Source organism: Halyomorpha halys, unplaced genomic scaffold, assembly GCF_000696795.3.
Source record: "Halyomorpha halys isolate HHAL.00 unplaced genomic scaffold, Hhal_1.1 Scaffold167.1, whole genome shotgun sequence".
Classification (NCBI taxonomy): Eukaryota; Metazoa; Arthropoda; class Insecta; order Hemiptera; family Pentatomidae; genus Halyomorpha; species Halyomorpha halys.
The window spans coordinates 430,953-440,174 of record NW_027106937.1 but is presented as its reverse complement, the minus strand read 5'-3'; positions in this window follow the sequence as shown (position 1 = coordinate 440,174).

Genomic DNA, 9,222 nt, shown 5'->3' with positions numbered 1-9,222 from the left:
TAATCGTGATATTATGCTTACAGACGAAGCAACTACAGCGAAATAATTTACTAATCGCATTCAAAGATAAAAGCATTTTCTTCTTTTACAGTTTTATGTAATTTTCTAAATCTATATATAAAATATAAATTTAAAAAGCAGAAAAATAAATTGAGTGTGGTGCTCCGAGTTTATTTTAGACTTGAAGTAACGTATTTCGAATCAAACATTGCTAATCTAATTGATTTATGTAAAAACCTGAATTTGTCAAAATAAAATAAATTATTAATTTTTTTATTTTCATAGTGGGGTTTGATAGCAGAGTTTTGAGTTCCCATTTTTATGTATATGAATATCGCTTTTTCAAGACTTTAAAATATCCTCAATATAAGAGGAGTCTTGAAAATGTCTGTTTATCATTAAAATTCTTAAGCCCCCTTCCACTTCTCCTATTCAGAACGGTCCCCTCCCAGAAAGAGAAACACAGTTAACATTAGAATAGGCCTCGAAGAGAGCGTTCGGATAAAGAAAACAAGCCCTCGAAAAGTGAATGCCTCCCCCAAGCAGAGATAAGTCTCCAGTGTAAAGAAGTAAATAGTCTAGAGATAAAACCCAGGCAATATGGTCGACTTCTTATGTACGCACTGGGGGAAGAATTATTTCGGGGGGTTGGTGTTCGGTCTCGTCGAGCACAATCTCATTGTTATGGGGGTGAACCTCCGGGTGATGAGCTTCTGATGATTTTCTGATGGTGTGCGAACCATCTCTCGATTTTGCCAGCCATTATTGCTGCGGTAAAGATAGAACACAAGGCACCTTATGGTGTTGATATCGGATCGCGAAAAAAATCTGGATTTTTTTTAATCTTGGTTTTATATTAGTTTTTTTTTTCTAGGAATGCAACAACAGTGTGGATCAGTGTTTTGTTGGCGGTTATTGGGTCTGTTAGAACGTGTTATATATGATTTTTTGTGATATTAGTGACACCTGCTTCTATAAAGGAAAGACCCTTGGAAGACGTGGAGGGTCGTGTCCCCCATTGTGTGGTTCCTAACTTTTTCATATAAAATTACGCACCCTCTTTTATTGCCCATTTGTTTGATCAAGCGAATTTTAAACGGTTTTCAAGGCATATTTTTTATTAGCATAATGTGATGTGCACACACGAACAGCCACGTACAATACAATGGGTCATCGGCTTTAAAACTGAACCGTATTAAGGATCATATGGTGAGCACCTCGTACTCTATGTTGCATTGTCTTGTAATGATCAAAATTATTCCATAAGTAATTGTTCTATGTTAGAGCAAGCGCAAGCGTTTGACAAAAAGGCTCTCCATTTAATGTCCATGAAATGTTCAAGTCTTAGGGGTCATAATACAGTAGACCCCGCCTATCCATCTTAGTCAGGCTTATGTCTGATTTTCTTTTATTGTAAACAAATGAGAACTAGATTTGACTATAATTTATTGTTCCATCTCTGTTAATGAACGCTTTCTTTAAGTTAATCTAATTTCGTTCGTGTAGTGAAGTTTTTCCACAGGGAATGGCGGGTTAACTAAGCTATCTTAGTCGAAATATGAAACTTCACTAGCTACCCCTATATTTTGCAATTATCTAAATACAACCATCCTCATTCAACACTCAAGCTTATTTTTATTTACATCCATTATTTCCTATATTACTCATTTTTTCTCTTTTCCTTTCTCCTCAATATAATCAAAACCATAGCCGATAATAATTCAAATTATTAAATACAAATAAAGGAAATAGCAATTTATATAATTTTTTATTTTGTAATTTATTTTTACATTTAAACGTTGGTTGTTATACATACTGGATGTATGAGATGCTTTATCAGCCATTTTGTTACCTGGAATACTTCAATAAACGTGAACCCAATTCATAAAGTTGTGAGTTATTTGCTTGTTTCTTTATTGTATCCTTTACCAAGCATTCCATATTTCTTTTACCAGAGTATTCTTGGACATGCTCTATGCATTCTATGGACATTTCCATAGTCTTAACATACTGTTTTTTTACTTGAATGCAGTGGTGGTTCATTAGTTACCGCAGATTTCTTGGTATGGCAACTTAGAACTCTTTTATGTCTATATTAACGATCCTAAAAATCTATCCTGTACTTATGTTAATCCTTGCCAGATCCTTACAACTTACAGCCTTGGAAATATTAAAAATAATCAGATCAGGGTATTTTAAAAATAAAATTCATTATTTATCATTAAACATTTTCTTCTTTTGTTACATAATTTACATTTTTTGTCGATGCTGAAGTTAATTAGAAAAAAAAATTGACTTGAAATCATTTTATTTTGCAAATTCGGTTTTTTTCAGTTTCAAAAATATAGGTGAGAGACAGTATTTCCCCGTTGAAAACAAGGGCTTTTGTTCATCCGACTTCTAGATAGCCCGACAGTTTATGTCAGGGATAGGATCAAGCTTTCGAGGCCTCGAGATTTGTTGTTCGTTCGTTTCGGAGAATTTCGTTTGCAAGATTTTCTTTTAGTCAAATGTAGATATATTGAACTGAATATAATGCCATTTGTGTGTATTTATATATTATTTTTAATTTATTGTACATGCTTTAGAGTCAAAATATTATAGTTCTTTAATTTGATTGTATAATTAGCAATTTATCCTGATTTTAATTATATTAAGTGATGGGATATTGTTGGAAGACTTAAATTCTATCAAATACCAGTTAATAACTAACCAATCCATTTTATGCCAGTTCTAACGTTATCGCGAGATAAATAGATCATAACATCATATAAATGCAGCTTGGAGGCAGCGCTTAGTTCTAAAAATTTATTGACTATATAAAAATAGTATATATTTTTGGAATTCTCGAAAAATTTTTTCTTTGACTACATTCTTGGTCATTTATGACATATGGGGGGTGGGGGAGGTTATCCTGAGGTAACCAACCTATTCTTGCCGTCGAGTTTTCATTTCGTGGGACTACCACGAAAAAAGTCTTCCCACGCTGACATCCTAATTCTCTCGCCTACAACAGCCTCGAATTTTTTGAAACATACTGTATCTTGACCATGAGATGTGCAAGTGATTTTGCCTGGGCCATAACAACATCTAGGTTTCTCTTATTAAGATTACCCACTTTATAGAGGTGGAATGTATCTTAATACCCCGTTCCCCCATTTTGCCCCGTTTATTGCATATTGACCGGTCTCCGTAGTACTGCCCTTTGTCAAATTGCTGTGATTGCTAAATTCCAGGCGATATCGATTTCCCTCACATCGTGCGAATCTTCTAAGTTAATGAAAAATGGTGAAACATTCAGTGACTTATCCCAGATCCCAACCAATTAACTTATGTATCTCTTCTTATAGAATGGTTTCCTTCAAAAAATACTTTATAATCCGTGTTACCATGCTCTGGAATTCTCAACCCAGATCCAACCGTAAGATCCTTCATTAACTAGATTTAAAAAAAAATATATGTATTTTTCCTACTCCTCAACTATCAATCTTCTGGAATTCAATAACAATAAATAGGATGTATTTTTATTTTATTCATTAATTTAATTCAGTATTGAATTGTCACCTATTTTTATTATTGAATATTTATGAATATCAACTTCAGAACCTTTGTTTTTATTTAAATTTTTTTTATAGTACTATTTTTATTATTTCAATTATGTTATAACTTAGTAATCAAAACATTATATGCCAATTGGTATTTAAATGTTAATTGTAAATATTCTTAGAGGACAAGATATCCCAGAATAGAATTATTTTTCATTCATTAATTCACTTAGTTAAATTTTAAATATTCAAACCCTTAATAAGTGTGAGGGTTTTATTTATTCACTTTTTTGTTATGATATTTTACTACACCTTACAGCACGCATATTATTGAAATTTATGTATTGTTATTGTACTTGTTAATTTTTATTTTTATTTATAAGTTCATTCATATAAGTTAACCGAAATTGCTGTTATTTTGTTGAAGTACTAGTCAATATTTATTGAAGTGGACAGGCCCTTATAGATCAATACCGGCCATTTCGCTCACAATCTAATCGGTCTCTTCCGTTGCTTGAAGATGACAAGCCATTGAAATGACGGTAATTCTTAAGGGCTTATTTCCTATTCATTGTAGTATTAGTAACCGAGAGGCAATTGAGTCAACTATAGTCGACACTGGCCCGTAGCGACAGCTGTTCCTCTACCACATTGTCAGGATCCCAGGACACCCACACGGTCCTCCGGGAAGGATGGGTTCATTAAGGATCTAATTAAATGGCTGAAGGGAGGATGGGAAAAAAAGTTAAGCTGAAACTGAAGAAAAATGTATGTAAATGAGGGGGTGGTCGATTAGATTAGGGCTCTTGTAACGAAAGGGAGCTTAAAGCAATAAACTTGTTTAAGTCCTCTTCCTTAATCGTGTCCCTAAATTCCTATCGCCGGTAGTCCTGTTCAACTTATTAAACTTTCTAATTAACATTTCGGTTTTTGTGGTACGTCCTTTTCTATTTTTTTATGGTTTAGCTCTCTGACACATTGCGGTTATTATAAAGCTATTCTAAGTAATATTGAATATTAATTATTGAAAATTAATTATTAATTCCTATTGAATTTAAATAGTTTAAAAAAACAAACGTGGTGAGCTAATAAAACCGTTTAATAAAACAGATTCATTTTGTGATATATTAGAGTAGAGTATTGTTTTTAATATATGTAACTGTACATATTAAAAGAAATAAAGAGAAGTTAGAAAATTTAAAAAAAATTAGAGTACTCCTGCATACCTTTTTAAATGCTAAATGTGATATTGGTTATTTATGTGACATTAATATGCTAGTTATTTGTTAAATTAACGTCACCTATGATTCCATTTCGGTTAAAATTAAAAATAACTTGGAAGTAGAAATAAATCCGCTGAACTGCTCTGAAGTAGTAATACATTGATACGAATATATACGAAATTAGCACAAGTTTTAACAGACCTTATAGATAGGATATATTAGTCGAGTGTACTTTGTAACCTCGTAATATCACGAGTTTCCCAACTTGAACATACTTACCAGAGGCTCCATTAATACCGCAATTTATTGTATTCTAAATTTGTTCTAGTATTTAAAATACAGAAGGTAAACGTATAGTTAAAAAAATAAATTTAATGTATATATTTGTACATGTCTTTGTTTTTAAAACTTAATGTATCTATCTAAATTATTATAAATTATTCAACTTCATCGTTCATTTTTATAAGTAAATATTTCTAACTAATAATAAAACCGTATATAAAAAAATAAATCTGTACCAATGTCAGGGGCTCAGTAACAGTACTTTATAAGGAAGTACTGTTACTTTACCAAAGGTTGTGCAAGGAGGTGATTTCGTAAGAATAACGCTCGACCATCAGAATTTTCCCCAATTTATGAGGCTGGGCCTGGAAATTCACGGACCCACAGGGTTGACTCACGACTACAGTTACAGAATAAATAGTTATCTGCCACAACCGGATTCAAACCCGAGTCCATGGAGTTAGTAACAGAGCTTTTGAATTTTGAACTCTCTATTTTTCTCTGTGTGTATTTATTTCAATAAAGCGCGTCCACTTTTGTGGTTCTTTTAATGAAATGTTACGTTTTATTATTTCTTACATTTTTTAATCTTATTTTATTATTTTTAGTCCATATTCATATTTACATGTACTTATTATTCATTTTAATGTATAAAATCATCAAAATAATTATACACATATTATGAAGATATCTCTCTTCTATTTTTATCATGTATATGTATTTGTGTGTGTTTATATTTATATATAAGGGTGTATGTGTTTGTTTGAGTATGTATTAGATATTCCAAGATACGAGCCAGTAATATTCTGATTCTTTTTCCTTTTTAAGGCATTTTCCTTATTAAAACTTTTAAATCGTGATTTTATTATTCTCGAGCCACATATCATTGAAACAAAAAAAAAGTCTCGTAATACCTGACAATAGCTATCTTAAAAATGAACGAAACATCATTTCTTGAGAAAATAATAAAGTAGGGAAAAGAGCATTAGGAAAACGTGGAGTCGGGTCATCGCTTTGAAATATTGAGGAGACGGATATGAAAAATATAACAAGGAGCGGCTGCGCTTTGAGGCGGCTAATATTTCCTGATTAATGGCCTAATTTAGGGGAAGTAATTATAAAGAAAACATTCTTGAGCAATACACTTCCGTCCAATTTTAAAAATGTTTAGTCACGGCCCTGTAGGAAACGGTTATATTAATAAGGAAGGAAAATGGGAGGGTGTGGAGGGAAGCAGTTTTTTCCCTCCCTTCTTCTCCCTCCCTTAAATTAAGACTGAATATGTAAGCAGGATTTTCTTTAGCTTTTCGATGGAATTAGAAATTGTGCCTTTTTTTTCCTCTGGGGATTCCCGTAGTTTGGAAATGGAAAGACTTTTGTATTGTCTTAAGTGGCATAGGAAATAATACAAATAAAAAAAAAATAATTAAAGGAGAGTTGGTTGGGAGTGTGGTCAATGAAGAACACACAGACACATACATATATATATAACTTTTTTAAGTGTCAATGTTTCCAATTGAAATTCAGGTCTTCAGCCCACTATTTTACCTTATATACTCATAATATCCTTATTTATTAGTTATTTGTACAATATACGTCGTTATTTTTCAACTAAATCAGATAAAACCAATAAATTATACTGATTTCAGAAAAATATGTAAATAATTAATAATACACCAGAATCATACAAAAGATCATGTGTACCTATTTAGGGAAATTTCATGATAAAATATGCTATTTTACCAAAAGAAAATTATCTTTAGTCTTTTTGATTATTTTTTCTACCATGTAGAATAATTAATACAACGTTATTTTATATGTTTAGTATAGAAAAAAATTATTCAGTTTTAAGTTATCATAATATAGTATTTTACAAAAAGAAAAACAATTGAATAAGATGGAGAATAAAATATTCAATTTCATCTGTAGATTATATAGAATGACTCCAATAAGATTTTAAGCTGTTAATAATAAACGTTAAATATGTATATATTTCAGTAAATAGTGAAGTTATTAATGCTGTTACGAAAAATTGTGTTGTTTTAGTTTACTCTATTGCTTACCATTTCATCTATATATTTATGGACTGGAGGAAACACCCTAAATCAAGTATCAAAATCGAATAAACCGAAATAATATTTTTCAGAATTATTATGTTATCGCTATCCTTTCCCGAATTACATTGCATTAGGTCCATGGCGATAAGATGAAATGACTTAGATATTCTCTTCTCCTCTTCCCACCTCCTCCACTCCCTATAAAGGAATTTAAATGTTGCCCTGCATCTCTCCCTCTTCCATTTTATTTACATTTTCACTTCCTTACAATGCTCTGCTTGAAGATATCTGGGGCCTATAGTGCCTCTAACCTCGTTGGAGTTGTTTCCGCTTTTGTCACTCTCTTGTCGACGATGTGAAGGCAATCTGCAGTGGGATATTAATTTATTTTTCTCATCTTATACCGTATTTTGTTTATTTTCTTCCCCTTCGGGGCTTATTTAGACAGAGGGTGTGCATCCCTTCTTTGAGGGCGAAATAGGGGTGGGGCAAAACCCATGGGCTGAACACTTCAGAATATTAAGTTTGATGGTAATAACGTCTGGAGTGCGTTCAAGCTCCATGGATCATACCTCATGTAAAGTTATTTCCAAATGAATAATGTCTATTTCCTTGTAGAGGGTGAGAATGGCCCATTAAGATGCATTTCTCTTTCAAGATCTATAAATAAATTAATGTCTAAACTTTTAAAATTTTAAAATCTGAAACATGAGACCTCACTTTACATCTATTCATTATCTTCGCCAGCTCTTTGGACGGTTGTGGACACATGCAATTTGTAGATCAATTCAGTGCATTATTGAGGACACAAAGCGATTTATGTGATTTAGCACGATCAACCTGTGTTGTATTTGTAATGTTCGTAAAAATGCCATGTTAGTCATCAAGATATTGGTTTTATCATCAAGAATACATCTTTTACATGATCCGTTAAGGTATTTTATCTGTTACTAACTTATTCACCATTTACGTCATTATTATATATTAATAATTTGTATTGTTACTATTAATATCTATTGTTTATTTTTATTATTCTGTAATTTTCATTGGGATATTAATATATTAGTCATAAATATCTAGAAATGTACATATGGCTTGACTATGGTAAAACTATAACTTAACTATCAGCTATACTGATGGTCGAAATTCTTTGACCACATCAATTTGTTTTTTTGAAATTTTTATATATTTTAAAACAAATTAAACTATATTATTTAAATAAATACAATTATAGAGGAGCTTAGTAAAAAAATAAATTAACTTGTAAGGCGGACTCTAACAGTCCCCAAACTTTTTGTCGTATCCTAACTAACTTTTAATGGTCTCCATGTTTTTAAAATAAAATAATAAAGATTGAAATTAACGAACAAATTGGATTTACTTTTTATTAAATATTCGTATAATTTTACTTAAATAATTAAAAATACTTGATAAAATATGAAAATTACTTGCTATTTTGTACCTTAATAATCATGAAAATAAGAAATGCAGATAAAACCAAGAATAAAATGCTCTATAATGGAATTGTGCAAGTATTAATTTGGCATAGTTCTTACACAAAAAAACTTGTGTCCTAAAGCTTTTATGAAAGTAGTGAACGACTGAGTGTGTTGAGTCACTAACTTGGCATTCTCGTGCCAGAGGCGATGCCGGTTTGAATCCGGCCTGGGTGGGTTGACTTTTATTTCGTGGCGTACACTAAAGAAAAAATTTAGACTTTCTCACATGGGTTAGAATAGGTTGGTAGTCTGCAGGATAACCCGTCTTTCCTGGCAATAGTTGAAGAACATAAGGGCGTTAGAACCCCCATTTAAAAAAAATCAATGGATATCTATAAATTCGACTGTTTTCTTTCTATGTTCACTCTACAAGATATAGACTTTATGTTAAATATTATTACTTCGTTTCTACGAAAAATATACAAAACAAAAGGTTAGTTTTCTTTTTTATTAAACAATATTTACCTATATTGTCCAAGAGCTCGGGTTTAAATGCGGCTTTGGCAGACAATTATTCTCTGTTTCACTGTAGCCCTGAGTCAGCCTTGTGGATTCGGAAGGCCTCCGGGATCAACCCAGCCTCACTAAGTGGGTAACCTTAATTGGGTAAAAATTT